This window comes from Triturus cristatus, chromosome 6, assembly GCF_964204655.1.
Source record: "Triturus cristatus chromosome 6, aTriCri1.1, whole genome shotgun sequence".
In the NCBI taxonomy this organism is placed as follows: Eukaryota; Metazoa; Chordata; class Amphibia; order Caudata; family Salamandridae; genus Triturus; species Triturus cristatus.
Window position 1 is genome coordinate 827,925,023 of NC_140589.1, and position 19,341 is coordinate 827,944,363.

At 49.2% G+C, this 19,341-nt stretch overlaps 1 protein-coding gene across 1 annotated transcript in view; it reads left to right on the plus strand.

Annotated features, from left to right (window-relative positions):
- LOC146817941 (potassium/sodium hyperpolarization-activated cyclic nucleotide-gated channel 1-like) overlaps positions 1-19,341 on the plus strand; it is a 1,926,818-nt gene that overhangs the window by 118,553 nt on the left and 1,788,924 nt on the right. The gene's annotated exons all lie outside the window — the stretch shown is intronic.

Genomic DNA, 19,341 nt, shown 5'->3' on the forward strand with positions numbered 1-19,341 from the left:
TACAGATTGGTATATATATATATATATATAATCCATATTTAAATTTCAAACTAAATTACATTCACTGGATGATGTCATCAGTGATGTCATCAGTGATGTCATCAGTGATGTCATCAGTGATGTCACTGACCATTTCATGAATGATGCAATATGTGACATCATCAGCAGTGCATTGCGGGCGCGCGAGTTATAGTTAGCAGAACTAACTATAACGGAGGAATTTCTATGGTTTTGTATGAGTGAAAAGTCCAGCTAACTATAACGCCCCTGAAACCTATGGTTTTGTCAGTGAATTTCTGAGTTTTTTTTAAATGCTAATTCCTAATTATAACGTGCCTGAAACCTATGGTTTTTCAGTGAATTTCAAAGGTTTTTTTTAATGCTAATTTCTAACTATGCCTACAGAGATAGGACATGTGAAGAAAGAAGAAAAAACGCATAGAAAGAAAAAAAAGAAATGCAGAAAGAAGCAACAGAAGTCCTCAAAGACGAAGAAAAGTGCAGGAAGAAGGATAACGTGCAGAAAGAACAAACAGAAGAGCAGAAAGAAGCCTTGTTGCAAAATCATCCTGTACCCTCAACTTTTTCAGACGGATACTGGTGGCAACTGAGTCTGACTAACTAGTCCTAGAGCCAGTTGTATGTTAAAAGATACTTAGAATACAGTGAAAACACCTACATACACTAGGGAACACTATGCGTTGGGGTCCCTCTGTTATTAGCATGACCTCCTCTGTAAGCCCCTAGTATATAATAGGGCAGGGGGATTAAAACTACCTCTTAAAACACGCCACAGGGCGTGTTTGCACACGTCACCTCAGGCCCCGTCCCCTCCCTTCCCCACTGTGTAAACACGCCTGTGGCCGTTTTAAGTTGGGAGATTAAGTCCCCTTGAATCCTGAGGACCCCTAGGGTCCAACTAGCCCACTAGGTACCTCCAGTAAGCGCCACAGAGCTGCGTTGCAGAGAGATGTAAAAGGGGCACGGCCTAGACCACCTCTCTGCAACGCATTGCAGTGGCGCTTACTGGAAGCACCTGGTGGGCTAGTTGGCCCCCAGGGTCCCTCAAGATTGAAGGTGAATTATTTCCCCAACTTAAAACACGCCACAGGGCGTGTTTGCACACGTCACCTCAGGCCCCGTCCCCTCCCTTCACCACTGTGTAAACGCGCCCTGTGGCCGTCCTAAGTTGAGGGATTAAGTCCCCTTGAATCCTAAGGGTCCCTAGGGTCAAACTAGCCCACTAGGTACCTCCAGTAAGCGCCACAGAGCTGCGTTGCAGAGTGGTGTAAAAAGGGGCGTGGCCTCAGAACACCTGCCTGCAACGCAGCTCCCTGGCGCATACTGGAGATACCTGTTGGGCTAGTTGGCCCTCAGGGACCCTCAGTATTGAAGGGGAATTAATTCCCCAACTTACAACTCGCCAGGGGGCGAGTTTGCAGAGTGCTGCAAGGAGGGGGCGTGGCCTCTGGCGCGATGCCGGTCTTTTTTTTATTAATCTTTTTTTAAGACGGTGGGCTGTGTGGCCCCCCTTCTTTTTCTAATTTATTGGCCCTGGGGACCCCATCCCCCAGGGCCTGCCCCCTAATTTTTTTTTTTTTTTTAAACATTTGTAAGGGGCCCGTGTGGCCCCCCTCCCGAGGCCTTAATCGGCCCCAGGGACCCCAACCCCCGGGGCATGGCCTTTTTTTTTTATTATTCTTTAGGAGGGGGGCTGCGTTGCCCCCCTCCTCAGGCCACTTATGGCCCCGGGAACCCCATCCCCCGGGGCCGGCCTTTGCTTTTTATAAAAAAAAATTATATATATTTATAGAAACACCTAGGACATGCTGGACAAACCGTACGTACCTATTACCATGACGATTTGCGTGATATTCAATAAAAGGCGACTATGCATACAATGAATCCACGTGGAATGTATTTACACCGCTAGTGAAGCTCTGACATGTCTGACGCCCTATCGTGCCTAATCCCGGCGACCCCGCTGGTGGGTACTCCCCAAGTAGACACCCTTGTCGTTTATATATACAAACATGGGTATTCAACAAAAATTCGACAAAAACTATGCAAGAAACCCCCCTCACAGTTGATAAAACACACATCTACTGCCGGATGTATAATACTTTTTATTTTACTCTCTGGAAAGGAGACGAACCTCACTTGAGAGTCACAGCGCGCTCCTGGCTGAGCCCAATGCTGTGTTACACCCACCAGTGCCCGCCGAGTGCAACACAACTCTGTGTTGTATTCCACCAGCTAGTGCGTATGCTATGACACTCTCTAGCCCATGTGCACTGTAACACCACCCCGTGAATATGTCATGCCACACTTGCCTTTGCACGGGTTATATTGCCTCATCTAACATGCCTTCCTTGATGCCTAAGTTATAACTCACAGCGCTATGCCATACATATTACAATCTGGGATCCATATCTTTGTCACAGTGCATATGGAATGTTACACTCCCCAGCACATATTTTATATTACAACTTTAGAGACTAGTTAGGTTACACAACACTGCCCTGTGCATATTACACTCCAAGGTGTATATCGCATAGCACGCGCTAGTGCCTGTGCTATCTCGCGCTCTCCAATGAATCTGTCATTGCGCACAATGTGTTGCATATTATATTTCACGCCCCGGTTCATCTTATATCACACTTTTTGGTGCGTAGTTTATACCATACACTATATCTAGTTTTCATTTTTAATCGTGCTCTCAGGACTATATTCTATATAACACTGCGTTCACCTACCCTTTTCACGGGCATTACATTTTGCGATGGGGGGGTGGAGGGTCAGGGGGTGTTTTTGCCAAGTGCGCCCGGAGTCACAGTCACAAACGTCCTCTTCTTCCTGAATAAAAGTGAGATTATGCTGCATACTTGTTCATATTTTAAGTAGTTCGCACAGACACACATTTTAAAAACAATAAAGTTCCTAATTCCTGCCTTCTCTGAACAGTTAGCTTGCTTCCCCATCCACCTCCTCCCTATCCTCTGTTGTCTGAATCCATGGACTAGCCTCCTCCCTCCTGCCATGCATGGTCTGATGTGCTGCCACTGCCCTCCATTTAGCATGATGTACCAGTCCACTCCTCCTGCCCTCCATTGCCCAATTCCTATGCCCCATCATTGACCTCCTGCTTAGCCTCTGTGCTTAGCTTGCTGCCCATATTCTCATTTCCCCTGCCCTCCGATGTCTTTGTGCATGCCCCTGCTCCATCCTTTATGCCCACCATGTTCCATGGACCTGCCACTCCTATCTACTCTGAGTGTTCTGTTGAGTTGCCACTCCCCTCCCACCTGCCTAGCATTGTCAGATGACTGTAACCTGTGCCTGCCACCTCCACCCTGCCTGTCCACATTCCATGCTCCTATCCCCTTCCTCCTGTCCTCCATGGTCCATTTTACTGCCACACCCTACTGCCCTCCCTGGTCTGTTGTTCTGCAACTGCTCCTCCTGCCTGCCCCGTGTGGTCTGTTGTGAGGCCCCTTCCCCTGAACTCTCTTGTCTGTACCCAGGTCCTGACCCTCCCTTCTATCCTCCATGGTCCTTTGTGCATGCCCCTGCACCCTTCTTTTTGCCCATCATAACCATTGTGCTGCCACTAACCCTCCCGCTTGCCATGCATGGTCTTCTGTGCTGCCACGGCCCCTCCCACCTTCCCAGTGTGTTCAGCTAGCTGCCCCTGACCCCCTCCCACCTTCCCTCCATGGTCTGTGTGTATGCCATCATAGTCTCACTGTTGCTCACCCATGGTGTGTCTTGCTTCTAGTGCCCATCCTGCCTGACCTCCATGGTCATCTTTCTGCTCCTACCCTGCCCCCTTGCCCCCAGCCCTCTTTTTCCATGTGCAGACCCCTATTCCCTCCCTCCTGGCTTGTCTGTTCCTTTGTAATGCCCCTGATTCGTCCCTCCTGCCCTTTATGGTCTGTTATACTGCAGCTTTCTCTCCTGTCTGTTCATTATGGTCAGCTAGCTACTATTGCCTCTTTCCCCTCTGTTCTCTGTTGTCCATGTGCCTGGTCCTGTCTCCTCCCTATTGCTTTCTATGGATTGTTGTGCTGCACTCCCGTCCCGCATGCCCTGTGTGGTGTATTGTGCTGCTGCAAACCCTGATGCCTGCCCTGTAAGGTCAGTTTGGTGCACGTCTCCATGTCCCTCCTGTCCTCTCTTATCCGAGTCCATGTCCCTACCCCAATTCCTCCTGCCTTCCATGATCCAATGTACCATATTTGCGAACATTTTGAACTTGGTAAGAGGGAGATTTTGAAAAAAAACTGGGGTATTGATTATCCCCTTTGAGTTACATTGAAAAAGAGGAGATTGTAGACAGGAGACAGATCAAATTAAAGCCCATTTGAGCTTAAAAACATTGGACGTTTCCTGGCTGAATCGGGTCTGTTTGCATGTATGGTTGTACTACCACTGCCTCTTCCTTCTGCCCACAATGGTCTATTATATTGCCACAGCCTCTCTTGACAGTCCTGTATTGTTGGTTTGTTGCCCCTGCCCCCCTTTCCACTGCCCTCCATAGTCTGTTGTGCTGCCACTGCCCTTCCTGCCTGCCCAGTGTGGTCAAATTGTTGCCTCTGCACCCTCCTACCTGCCTTCAATTTTTAGAGTCCGTGCCCCTGGCCTCTGTCTCTCAAATGTATCCTAATGAACAACTAGATTGCTAACATTCTATATTTATTACAAAAGTGTGGAACGCCTGACGTCATCTTGATGTAATCAAAACTGTAATACCTAGAGCATTTCCTTTAGAAATTACATATATGAGACGGTCTTATTTGCATCAAAATTATGGTTAGTGCTCTCAAAAACTAAAGTGAGGACATATTTTCTGAGTTTTCACATAGCAACAAAGCACTTTTAAATTATTTGTTATCTTTATGTTTTTTTATCCAGTTGACCACTTGATTAAATGTTGCACTTAGGGGAGAGGATGTGGTGTTACTTCCAGAGGTGCAGACTTTGCAACTGGGGAACCAGGTTGGAGTTTCTGCTTCAGCTCGACATTCTGTGATTCTGGTCAAATCACTTAATCTCCCCATGTCTACAACCAAAATGAATTTGTTCTTGTGTGATGTAACCAATGCTCATGTAAAGCACTCCAATACCTGACAAGTCTGCACTATATAAAACTGCAAAAACACAAAAAATAAAAAGTGTTTTGCACACTTCTGTCATTAGGCTACATGTGGGCTACATCTGGGTGATATTTGTGCTGCATTTGGGCTCTTTTGACTCTGGTGGCCGTCTTGGGAGATTTATTTGTTATGAAATTTCCTAATTTCCTCATTTACTGCAGTCTCCTTTCAGTTTTTTCTTTGATTCCATCAAGAAGGCATTCAGATGTGTCACACATTTGCCATAATTTCAGAATGTTAGCACTCTAGTTGCTCATTAGATCACTGTAGTAAATCTACTGCTCACCAGGGAAGTCTTCTGCTGGTATTGAAAGTGCATGTTTCAGTCTGCCTGTCAGAATTTTTTAATGAAATAGAAGAGGATTTGAGAAGTCACTCAAAATGTGCCCTAATTTTTCTTTCTGCAGCACTAATCATACTTTCTATGGCAAAATGAACCCCCTCATTGTGTTCCTTTTTAAATTAAGTGTTTTAAGAGTTACCACTTTATTCCAATAAAGATGGCTTCAGGTGTGCAATACGTTTGTCATAAGTAGGACTGTTAGCGCTCTAGTTGTTCTTTGGAACACTCTGGGAAGCTGCAGTAGAACACAAAGGAATCAACTGACAGTCTCTGTCCTTGTTGTATGTACATGTTTTACTGAGAATGTCAGACTTCATTCTCACATGACTGAGAAAGACAATGTGAATTTACAGAAAATATGCTCTCAGTTTAGCTTATAGATCACCTTCCAAACCTCTGTGGGAAAAGCATGAGAAAATAGTTTTCTCTCAAACATGATTCATGATATCCCAGCAGAAGGATTTTTCACATGGTAATATCACCTTAGAACACACCACAATTCCTAAAATGAGTATGGTACCATCAACAAATGATTTATAATGTAACTAAAGTCTTAAAACCCTCTATTAACTGCAATGCTTTTTAATCAGGTGCTATCATGTATATTGGTCCCAAGATGGCTGCCAACACTTCTTGGATGAAGTGCTGACAGCCAATCAGATCTCACGATGAGATGTGTGGTTAGGCCCCGCCCAGATATATGTGTGATTTTACTTTTGATTTTCTCAGGAACTACTGAACGGATTTACACCATTTAACCAAAAGGCACGACTCTTAACCAAGGGCTACCTTTTTGCAAAATTTGGTGTAATTCTGTTCAGCAGTTCGGGCTGTAGCTGCGATTAAGGGTTCCTATGGAAAATTGCATGGGGAAAACACGTTTTGTGACCCCCTTTTTTCTCGGCTTCCGCTTGATGAATCACCCCGAGACTTTCAGGATAGGAGCGGACCGGAGCGCCCCACCAGTTTTGAACATTTTGCGAAGATTCGTCAACCGGCGCCAAAGTTATTCAAAATAGAATGTTGCGGATTTCCTATGGATAATAGGTCCTAACTATAACTACCTACTGGCGACCGCCAGTAGGTAATATATATATGTATGTATGTGCATATATATGTATATATGGAGTTATCTTTTATTTTAACTAATGGCTCATAATTAGAGACTTCAAACTAAAAGCTAAAAGCTAAGGGACAGTGCATTTCTTTGCATTCCCCTCCCGTTGCCTCCTTCTAAGCAGACTATGAAAGTGGTAAAATATTTTATGACTGCCCTTTCAAACCTATTGGCTTTTTAGCACATTTAAATAGCAGTGTTGGTGTAAAAGGACCCCAATGCTTTCTCAAATGTGCATGGGGATGTAATTAACTATTCATCGGTTCTCAGAAACCATTGTGCAGACGTGCAGAGATTTGGGAAAAGAGCTGTGTGCGGGATGTTGGTTGGCCGCGACTTACTCACATGGGCACCCAATGATGGCATAGCAACAATGTCCAGTCAGGAGGCTCATGACCCCAACATAGTCCTCTCTTACTGGCCCCTCGCCCTCTTTCATCGCGCGAAGCCCGCCGTCGGATCACCTTCATGCATCCTGTTTGTTTGCATCAGAACCTAAAAAGACAGAGAAATATTACCATCTGAGCACAAACTACAAAGCCTGCGAAACTAAGTAGCAGACGTAGTTAGTACACAATAGAACAAACTTGTCCCACCAAACCCCTTATAGAAAAGCAAGATTACTTACTCAAATACGGGGAGGGATGTCCTTCCGTGGAACCTAGGGTGGAATAATCCTCGCCTACAAGTCCTTAAAAGAATTGAAACTTTTCATTATGCTAGCTAGGAGATTTGTAATTCTATGTCAGCACTGGAGGCGAGGATTATGCTAGTTCAAAGCTTGCTCACAACGAGGTGAGCCATATCCGGCACCTGCTTGAAATAGAACCTTTTAAAGGTGGAGTCCGAAGACCAATCTGCCACGTTGAGGATATCCTCTAAACAGGCACCCAAGCCGAATGCTTTAGAGGCCATTCCCCCCCGTGGCGAATGGGCTCCAAAGTGACGGAGGCTAATGCCTGCTTCTTGCATCACCCATCTGATCCATCTAGCAATGGTAGGTGACTAGACCGCTTTAAAAGGCGTCTGGAGTGCAATGATTAGTTGAAGCTCCCTCGGAGGATGAACCTCCTCTGTCATCTCTTCATATGCCTTGAGGCATCGAACTACACACAGTTTCAGAGAGTCTGGAAATTCTGGTTAAGAAATAACCCTAGTATGACACTTTGTTCTTCTGAGAAGACTGAACGTCACTCCATTAGGAGTAAGCATCCTACTTGTGATGTCTAAAGCTCTGACATCGGAGACACGCCTGCAGGATATGAGGCAAAGGAGCATAGCCAGCTTAGCCGATAACTCTTTCCTGGAGAGAAAACGGTTCGGTTGCCAGGGAAAAAAAACATTAAGCACTTGGTTAACGTCCCAAAGAGGGAATTAGCGAGGTTCTGGAGGTAAAAAGAACCTAATACCGCGTAACAACCTGCACACCATCGGGTGTTTGCCCACAGATGTGTCATTAATCGGCATATGCCTGGAAGATATGGCTGACCGAAAGGTGTTTATCGACCAGTACGCTATGCTATTGGAAGCCAGTTGTGCCAAGAAATTCACAACATGCACTAAGTCTGCGACCAGGGGATCAAAACTCTGTCGCAAACATCAACTGGACCGTCTGCTCCAAGTGAATCTGTACCTCATGACAGTGCTGTCTGCCCAAGCCTTGGACATGAAAGATTCAGCCTCCTACGAAAGGCCTGGGACCTCCCATCGTCCCCTGAAATCCGTCACACCATGAGCCACAGTGAGTTCGCCTGCACCAGAGGATGCAGAGCCTTGTCAGGATTTAAGAGGAGGGTCGGAAAGTGAGGGAGTAGGATTGGAGAATCTCAGGAAAGTTCCAGAAGGACTGGAAACCAGACTTGCAATCTCCAAAAGGGGGTGATTATGACTAAATCCGCCATCTGTCGTCGGACCTGAGCAGTCGTTCTCGTAATCATCGCGAAGGGCGGTAAGGTGTACCCCTTCTCTGAGCTCCAGTCCTGGAGGAAGGCATCCGTGGCCACTGCCAGGGGATCCGGCCTCCAGCTGAAGAAGCGGGGAAGCTGGTGTTCAAATCTCGAGGCGAACAGGTCCACGAGAAGGGGCCCCAGCGTTTGTTCAACATCGCAAATATGCTCGGATCGAGCTTTCAGAGACTGGAATCCCTGAAATTGCGGGACTTAAAATCCGCTTCCTGATTCTCTCGTCCTGGTAAGTATTCTGCTGTGACCGAAACCTGTCTATCTGAAAGAAACACGTTAGTTAGATTCCTCACCTTAGAATATCCCCAGGTGTCAGACTGGATCCGGAAGATTTTTCGTCAGCAATACCCCTTGCGCGTCGCTAGGCGTCGTCTGCGGCTCCGCGTCCGTCGTTGGCGTCGTGCGCCGGAATGATGTCGTCGGAGTACTTAGACGCCGCCCTCGCGCGCTGACGTCAGTTCTTCTTTTTTCCGCGCCAGTAAGCGCCGATCCGGGAGAGCTACCCCTTTAGTCAATTTTTGACTAACTTTTTTGACTCTTTTTGGTCACTTCTCGACTCTGATGCCGGTAGGATGCCTGGTTTCAAGGCCTGCGACGACTGTCACCGACTAATGTCGGTGACCGATCATCATCGCCGGTGCCTGTACTGCTTGGGCCTCGACCACGACACGGCGTCGTGTTCCGATTGTATGGCCCTGACCTCGAAAGCTAGGCGGGAGTGTTCCCGCAAGCTTCTCGAGCTTCGCCACTCGGCTCCGCGCCGCTCTTGATCCCGGTCCAGGAGGAGGTCCAAGGATCGGTCGCGGAGCCGCACTCGACATCGTCACTCGTCTGGCTCGAAGTCTTCGGGTAAGTCGAGGCACTCCAAGAAGTCCAAGAGGCGACACCGCTCTTCGGACACCCCTCGCCGGTTGCGCGACTCGGCTGAGGGTCCGGGTGGTTCCACCACCGCGGCTCCGCAGGAGCCGCAGGCGCCGCGCAAGTCCCCATACCCGACGGTCCCTGGGACTGACGCAACGCCGGCGGAGGTCAGTGCCTTCCTCTCGGCCATGAGGAGCCTGGCCCCGCTGTCGACGCCCGCTGGCGCGCCTTCGGGCCCCGCGGACTCGACTGGGCGACCTCGCGTGCCGGCGGCTCCGGCCCCGGCGCCGTTGGAGGCTCCGGCCCCGACGCCGCAGGTCCCCGAGGGGCCCGAGCCTGGGCCCCCGTCGACGCCGGTCGACCTCGTTACCCCTCCTCCGCCGGCGCCGACACCGATACCACCCCCGACTCCGGCTCCGGTCGACATCGATCCCCGGTTCAGCCCCTGTCCGGTCCCGACGCCGATGCGGCGCCGCCCGACGCCGCATCCGACGCCGCTAGAGACACATATTGTCTATCGACCGGCTCCGATCATTCCTCCTGTTTACCAGGAATCGGATGACGGGGCGACTGGGAGGGGTCTGATGACCCTATGGCCCTTCAGGGCCAACTTGCACAGGACTGGGCAGATGAACTGGGGGAGGCCAGTGGTTTGGATACCTCACCGGACACTGGATTCATCTCTCCTCCGACTGTGGCTTCTGTGACCTGTCTGTCTAGGCAGTACTGCCAGAAACTCGTGCTAAGTCCCAAACGGCTTTGGATCTGGTGCCTCCCTGGTGGTTTATATATCGGACCGCTGAAATGTTGTCTATCTTGAGAAGGACGCATGACTGCACCGAGTCCCTCATCCAGCAGCGGACGGCGAAGGATCCCGCCACAAGTTCTAAACAATTGATATGCAAATTCTGTTCGTCCGGAGACCACAATCCTCCCATAGACAGATCCCCGCACCTGGTGCCCCAGCCTAACCGGCTGGCGTTGGACTCTATGACTAGATCCGGTGCTGAACCGATAATTGAGTAGCCGTTCCAGGCCTCCATGTGGTCCAGTCACCATTGGATTTCCTCTCGAGCCTTGATGGACAAGGAAACCTTGTGTGATTAAGGATACCCCAAGCAAAGGAAATATTCCTTCAGGCGCTGTAGGGCCCGATAGTGGAGCGGTCCCGGGAAGATGGCTTGAATCGATGCCGAGACTCACCACCCAAGCGAGTTGGTGGAGAGAAACCTGTTGTCTGGAAAGGGTACGTCTTAGCTCATCCTGGATCTTCGCCACCTTACTGGAGAGAAGGGTTAGAGTGGAGGAGGTGGAATCTATTATGAACCCCAAAAAAGTTCTGGGACTGAGAGGGCTGTAACAGTGATTTTGTCTCATTGACCACAAAGCCTAAGCTCTGAAGCAGATCCACTGCCATCTAGAGAGGGGCTGACAGCTGGCGAGGGCAGGAACCCATTAGAAGGAGATCGTCTAGATACACAATCATCCGTTTGCCTCGAGCTCTCAGAAACTCCACAACCAGTTTGAGAACCTTGGTGAAGCACCAAGGGGCTGAGGGCAGGCCGAATGGAAGAGCAGTGAATTGTAAGTTAGATGACGCCAGATGAACTGGAGGAACCATCGGTGAGGATGAAAAATTGGGATTACCAGATAGGCATCTTTGAGATCTAGACGCACCATCCAAATACAGAGGACGTAAGACATCTCTGAGGAGGTGAATACCTTCCATCTTTAAGTGGGGGTAAACCAGCCACTCGTTGAATTCACTTAGATTTATAACTGGCCTCCGGCGCCCGTCGGTCTTGTCAAACAAGAATATGTTGCTGATAAACCCCCTGGGATGTTGTGAGGGAAGGGAGATGGCTCCCTTGTTGAGGAGAGATGTAACTTCCTCGTCTACCAGGGCGGCTTCTTGGAATGTAAACTGAATGGGACGGGGTCTGGACTGCTAGAGATAATCTATGTGGAACCCCTGCACCGTCTGAAGGACCCACACATATCATGGGATGGAAATCAAAGCCTGGAAATTTTTTGCCAGCCGTCCCCTCTATTTTGAGTTGGGAAGAAGGGAGAACACTCACCAGGACAAACTTCTGCCCTTGCCTCAGCGTCCTCTCGTGGGGTAGAAATTCCAGAATCAGGACTGATCTTGATACTAGCCATGTCTGGAGCCTTGTCCCCTTTGGGAACTCTGGTGGGACTGGCGATCGGTCGAGCGGCCCCTACCTCGACAGGCCCCGTGAAAAATACAAGGGAACACCCTTTTTATGGTTGTCTGGGCCTTGTCCAGTGACGTGAAAGTATTGGCAAATTTGCCAAGTTCTTCAACAAAGAAAAGGCAATGGTGCCCGCCTCAGTGTCCGCCAGGTCCCCCAATTTTGGGTAGACTTTAATGAAGAGGGAGCGGCAGCACTCGGTGGACAGGGCACAATTAGCATTGCCCAAAAAGATTATGGCTCTCTGGGCCCACCCTGACAGTATCCAGCCATATCTAAGATTTTCGTTGTGGAGCCTAAGCCTAAGGCATCCAGGAGCTTGTCCTAAGGCATGCCTGCCATGACCTGTCAATGCCGTTCTTAGGGTCCCTAATGAACTTCTGTAAAACGGTGGCCATGCAAGGATCAATTTCCGGGGCCTACCTCGCCCTTTGGCGAGGTAGGCCCCGGAAGGGCGAGGGCACTTCTCCCGGAGGCAATTACTGGCCTCCTTTTCCAGTGGCCTACGAATGCGACTCTCCACATAATTAGCTACCTTGTCGGCCGGGGCCCATTCGGAGTATCATGGGTGTATAATATCATCAGGGTCAAGCATTTCTGATTCTTTCTGGGTGGACTGGAAAGGGCGGGACAGAAGCTAAGACCTGGATGGGCGTGGTTCATCATCTGCATCTCCTACCGTGTTTAGATCAGCGTTAGGCTCAACTGGTGGTAGAGTAGGGGATTTCCCTGTAGGTAGAACAGGTTGACTGTCAAGTGCATCTAGATCCACCCCGGAGTCCGGGGACTGTTTGGGTGGTGGCGGGGTGTGTTCCCCTTGTCGTCATCCCTCTGGGGTCGAAGGGGGGGGAACAGGTGTGGTGGGGTGGGGATTTAGCCTCTCAAAGGCTTGGGCAATCTGGCGGTAGAGTCTCTCCTCTAATGGAGTCATGGCCTCCGCCACGGCATGATAAATTGAGGTGTCAACTGCCTCATAAAACTCATCACCTCAAGGGAGGTCGGCCACAGGGTCCTCCATTTCCTGGTAGTCATCTTGGTACTTCATGGCTTATCAGGTAACTATAAGGTCAAGGACCAATTAGGGATGTCTGGGTAACAGTGCACCAGGCCTTGAGGTAGGCACTATATTTTAAGGGCTGAGTATCAGCTTGTCCTTTGGTGTGAGCGCCTCGCAATTTAGATGGAGGTTCTAGCACTTTGGGACACTCACGCTGGTGTAAATAATTTGAAATGGGTAAATTACCCTTGTCACAAGGAAGCCGTTCCGGGCAGTGTGCTCACAGGCCTCTAGGCCATAATACAGACCCCACTTCAGGGCGTAAGTATATGCAAGGTACAGACTCTGCTCTCAATTTCACTGGGCAGCAGAGCGTTAATTTATTATTATATAAAAAATTTTTATTGAAACAGACTTGCAGTATGTTCATTTGCATCATATTTTGTACAGGTAAGAACATTTTCTTCTCAGGTCATACAGGCATGGGTACATCACACAATAGGTTATACAGTATAGGTATAGTGAATAAGCAACATTTTTAGTCTTCCTCGTTATCTGAGCTCTGATTTATCGTCGGCGGGGTGCAAATGCCGCCCCTGAAGGTGTTCCATTTACCCCCACATTCTCTCCCATTTTTTAGGGCATCCTCAGTGGACATATGTGGCTTTTTCCGCTGCCATAGTCAGGTCCATATCTTTGCACCAGTCATCAAGGACAGGGGCAAGTGCCGCTCCCCATAGTTAGCCCACATTTAGTTTTGCTATCATCATCCCCAGGGTGGCCCAGGTCTGTGCCGTGTGATTTAAGTCTGTTGGTTCCCAGATGTTCAGGAGGCATCGTTTAGGGTCAGGTGGAACCGAGACGGCGCTAACCTCAGTAATGGTGCACATCACGTCAGTCCAGTATTGCTTAATTACGGGGCATTCCCAGAGTGTGTGGTAGAAAGTACCTACTTCCCCACACAGGCATAGGCAGGATGGATCGATGGTCTTCCCATTTTGTGTAACGTTATTCTAGTAAAGTACGTTCTGTGGAGTATCTTGAGTTGCACTAGGCGTTGTCTAGTGGAGACTGCCACCACCCTGGGGGATTCTATCATTTCCTGCCAGTCTGTATCGTCCAGGTCACCCAATTCAGCCTGCCATTGCATCAGTAACTTTTGCAGAGGGTCCTGCAGATTGTTTATAATCGTGCGGTATGTGAGGGAGACCGCTTTTTTGTCCATGTGGTCTGTCAGAAGTCGGTCTTCTAGTGGGGAGGCATCGGGAGGAGCCTGTTTAAGGGGATGGCTGCTTCTAGTGTGTGTAGCAGAGCGTTAATTTAATAATTTGGGTGATCGGCTGTTCTTCTGAAAGCTGCCCGATCGTGTACTGACCCAGTGCGGCGTCTCGCCTCAGACCGGCCGCTTGAGGAGGAATGCACATGATGACAGAATTCCAAAGAATGTGAGGAATTCAAACATTGCGCTGCATTCCGCGTCACCTCCCACGCCCCCTGGCGGTGGTAGGACGACGCTGCGAGCAAATCACCAGCAACTGCCGCGTAGGAGCGAGAAACTCTCCTGCGGTGGAAATACAACAGAAGAAAGGGGAAATTGTTGCCGCAACAAAGCACAGAGCGCTGAGCAGATAAAGCACATTACACAGAGCGGCAGGAACACGAAAAAGACGTGGTGACGCGCACATTGAAGTCAGCAGTATACCAAGCAATCATGATATAAAACAAGCTCAATTCAGCACAATATACGCATAAATTAAGCACCACACAGTGAAAAAAACTGAAGGGTACTTATCTCGGCTACGTAGCAGCGAAGAAAGAGGGCGAGGGGCCAGTGAGAGAGGACTATGTTGGGGCCATGAGCCTCCTGACTGGACATTGTTGCTATGCCATGATTGGCTGTTACTATGTGTTTTTCTAAACTACCTTTTCCCAAGAGTTCATGTTGTCTTTTAAATGAGCTGCTATTTGAAAAAGTGAAGAAAGAAGGCATAATCCTTGCCTCCAGTCCTGACATATAATTCAATAGTGAAAAAAAGGTGCTCCATGAGATGTCATGGGAAGGCACTAAGTGTTTTTAAAATACCCCTCACACACTATGAATCCCATGTTGTCATGCTTCATCATAGGGGTCTTCCCGTCCCTCTACGGGGCGGGGCGTGCTACGACCAGCAAGTATGCAGGAGCACTGTTGTTTGTGAAGGAATAGGCTATGTGTATTGTAGGGGTGAGAGTGGTAGGGTTAGTGAACGGTTACAAAAAATAAAAAATTCTCTGGCTAGTGGAAAAAACTTATTCAATTCCCTGGCTGAGAACATTAAAAATGGGGGATATGTAGGGGATGTACCTCAATCTGATGCTCCCTACTGGGTCAATATGTTTCGTAAGCAGTCCCCACTGCTTTACTCATCAGGACCTAAATATGATCCCTACTACACTCAAAAATACTAGATTAATGAATTGTATGCCTATTTCTCATGACCAAATTACAAAAATTATGCAAGTCTGGAGAAGGTTTATAAGGGCGCAATGACCTTGATCGTTTTGAGATGACACAATTCAGTATATTGTTAGGAATAATTATCCTACTTCATGAGCTTGCACCGGAGGGAAGGAAGCCTTGTAATAGTCAATGTCGAAGGTCTCTCCTCACCTCTGTCTGCCTCCGTGCTGCTCCGTGTGGTGCACCACACGGAGCAGCACATATCGAATTGGATACTTTGGGAGAGTCTACAAGCAAGTCACTTACAGGGTAAGTAGTTCTAGAGCCAACACCCACAGGAGCACCGTAGTGCTGGAGTTACCTCACCCAGGGAAGCCGGGTGGATAGGTGTCTTTTGGTGTCGGGTCGCGGCGTCATTTTCAATGTGAGCCAAAGAAGACTTGCTGCTTGTGAAGACAGGAGAAGTGTCCGGTGGAATCCAAGGCTGGATTCAGACGAAGGAAGACCTGAAAGCAGAGGGGACAGTGTTCAAAGTTACTTGGCAGTGACCGGGGGCAAGGAAGATGGATGCCCACAGTCGTCGGGTGATTTAAGGTGATCCACGGGTGTCTTGACTCTTCAGCCACGAGGTCCAGGAGGCGTCGACGATGACAAGGAGCTGGATTCGGCGTGTGCCACGAAGTCTGCAGCTTACTGCGGTGTCGGCGACCAGATTGGAGCCAACAAACCTTGGCAACAGCAAGTCTTGTGGAAAGTGTAAAAAGTCAGCGGTGCAGACCAGCAAGGTCTGAGGGACTCACCCAGCAAGGGCAAGTCAGGGCAGGCCTGGAGCAACCAGGGGGGCCCTTTGGATTTGTAGAAAAGTCTTCTGGGGACCCACAAGCCAACTGGCAAGGAATCGCGAAGACGCCTCAGGAGGATTCACTCAGCAGGGGCCCACGGTCACTCGGGACGGGGTAGGCCTCTGATCTTCGGTGAAAATCCTGCTGGAGGCTTCGACCACACGTGGTCCAATGCACAAGTTCGTAGAACATCGTGAAGGGGTTGCACTCGAAAATAGTGCATGGTACCCAGGGATTGCGGTTCCTCTTCACTCGTGGAGTCCACTTGCCTCAGCGTCGCTGGGCACTCACGATGGCCTTGGAGAAGTCAGGAAATCCTCTTCCAGGCTGCAGGGACTTCGGACTCCGGCGGGAGCGGGAAGGTTTGCGACTGTTGATTGCAAAGTTTGGTGCCTGCCAAGCAGGGGAGTCACTCCTTGACTCCAAGGGAGATTCTTCCATCTTCCAGAGGTAGTGGAACTTCGACGGTCCAGGATTCTTCCTCAGAGCATCGTCCAGGGATAACTAGTTTGCAATGGCAAGGGTTCCTTAACTTATACTAGAAGGAAGGGAGGGACTAGCTCTATGACCCCACCTACGGGAGGGTCAGGGGAGTGGGTGGCTACACCCACTTCCCTTTGTCCAGTTTTGCGCCAGAGCAGGGGCAAGTAGCCCCTGAGCCGGTTTGAACTGGTGTATGCACAGAGGAGCCTAATGCTCTCCCAGTGCAGGACTTCAAAGCACTCTAGGAGTGCACCCACCCAGCCCCAATACACTAAACCCTGTCTGGGAGGTGACCCCACCTCCCTGTGAAAGGATGCCTATTGTTGGACCTCCTCCACTGCGAGTTTCGGTCATCAGCAGGAGGGCAGCCCAGTGTCTGTGACTGGTGGCATCCATTTTGTGATGCCAGGGCTCTCCAGGATTTTACAGTGTTTCCACAGTGGGTACATGTCTAACCCTCTAGAAGAGTGGGATCATACGCCCACACCAGTTACTGGTGTGGGGGTATGATTCCAAAGCGTTTGACACCAAACACGACCTGTTTTGATGCGGCCATCCCAGAGTTAGCATTTACCGTGAGGTTATAATGCACTTAAGAGTATATGGTTTGACCGCATTCACAAACAGCCCCAGAGAATAGACTCTGAGAGCTGCAGAGGGGCCCTGCCCAGGCAGAGGCACCCCCTCACATGGAAACCAAGCACCCTGCCCTCAGGATTGATAGGGCCTGCCTTAGGGGTGACTGATAGGTTTAAAAGTGTGTGCAGAGAGAGATATAGGGAACCTATATCTCAGTGAGGAGTGCTAACACTACCTCACCCAGGCTGCAGTAGCAGGCCTGTGGTGTCAGATTTAGTCTGCTTCCCAGGGGTGGCATAATACATGCTTCAGCCCCTGGTAGGCCTTTGAAGTACTTATGCCCTTGGTACCTAAGGTACCATATACTAGGGGCTCATAAGGTACCCCAGTATCCAATCACTAGTGCACCTAATATGCACTCCAAGTTGTTTAGAGAGAACAGAGAGGCTGGGGCCCTGATTAGCAGGGTCCCAGCCAGACTATAGCCAGAAATCAGTGTAAACATCAGAAAAACAGTGAGGGCAAAATAAGGTGCAGATCCTACTCTCCTACACAACACCCCCCAAACGCAGGGACACTAAACTAACCTTGACCAGTTGAGTCTTCGTGTTCTAAGTGGAAATACCTTGAGAGTCCATCTGCATTGGCATGTTGGGTCCCAGGTCTATGTTCCATTGTATAGTCCATCCCCTGTAGGGAAATGGACCACCTTAGAAGTTTTGGGTTTTCACCTTTCATCTGTTTGAGCCATAGGAGGGGCTTGTGGTCAGTCTGAACTATGAAGTGAGTGCCAAACAAGTATGGCTTCAGCTTATTCAGGGCCCACACCACAGCAAAGGCCTCCCTCTCTATAGCTGACCAATGTTTCTCTCTAGGGGTCAGCCTTCTGCTAATAAAAGCTACTGGCTGATTTTGACCTTCATCATTCAGTTGAGACAGTACAGCTCCCACACCCAGCTCTGTAGCATCTGTTTGGACAATGAACTTTTTGGTGTAGTCTGGACTCTGTAAGATGGGGACATTGCACATGGTCTGCTTTAGTTCTTCAAATGCCTTCTGACAGCTAGCTGTCCACTGAACCTTTTTTGGCATTTTCTTTGAGGTAAGATCATTCAAGGGGGTCACTATAGATCCATATCCCTTCACAAACCTCCTATAGTACCCAGTCAGGCCTAAGAAGGCTCTCACCTGTGTCTGGGTTGTTGGAGCAACCCATTCCATGATGGTTTGGATTTTTCACTGCAAAGGTTGAACCTGGCCCCCACCTACAAGGTGGCCCAGGTACACAACCTGGCTCTGCCCAATCTGGCACTTAGTGGCCTTGATAGTGAGGCCTGCTTTCTGCAGGGCCTCAAAAACATTTCTGAGGTGGACCAGGTGATCCTGCCAGGCGGAACTAAAGACAGCAATATCATCTAGATAAGCTGAGCAATACGTTTCCATCCCTGCCAGAACTTTGTTCATCAACCTCTGAAAAGTGGCAGGTGCATTTTTCAATCCAAAGGGCATCACCACAAAGTGGTAGCACCCACTAGGGGTCGAAAATGCTGTTTTGGCTTTTACATCATCAGCTAACCTGATCTGCCAGTAGCCAGCTGTTAGGTCAAATGTGCTCAGATACTTAGCTGAGGCCAAAGTATCAATCAGCTCATCTGCCCTTGGTATGGGATAGGCATCAGTCCTGGTGACTGCATTGAGGCCTCTGTAGTCTACACAAAACCTCATTTCTTTCTTACCACCCTGGGTATGAGGTTTGGGTACTAGGACTATTGGGCTAGCCCAAGGGCTAGCTGAAGGCTCAATCACACCTAACTCCAACATTTTCTGGACTTCAGTCCTGATACAGTCCCTGACATGGTCAGGTTGCCTGTAGATTTTACTCTTGACAGGCAGACTGTCTCCAGTGTCCACCTCATGGGTGCACCAGGTAGTCTGACTAGGGGTCAGGCTAAACATATGTCTGTACTGTTGCAGAACTTGTCTGCATTCAGTTTGCTGATGGTCAGTGAGGCTGCTTGCCAAAGCAACACCATCTACTGACCCATCATCAGGGTTCTGTGAGAGCAGGTCAGGGAGAGGATCACTCTCCTCCTTCTGTTCCTGATCAGTTGCCATGAACAAGCCCATGTCAGCCCTGCCAACATATGGTTTCAATCTGTTGACATGGAGCACCCTGGGAGTTCCAAGATTCACCAGATAGGTGACTTCTCCCTTTTGCTCAACAATGGTATGGGGGCCACTCCACTTGTCTTGGAGGGCTGCTGGGGCCACAGGCTCCAATACCCACACTTTCTGTCCTAGCTGGTACACAGTCAGCACAGACTTTTGGTCATGCCAAGTTTTTTG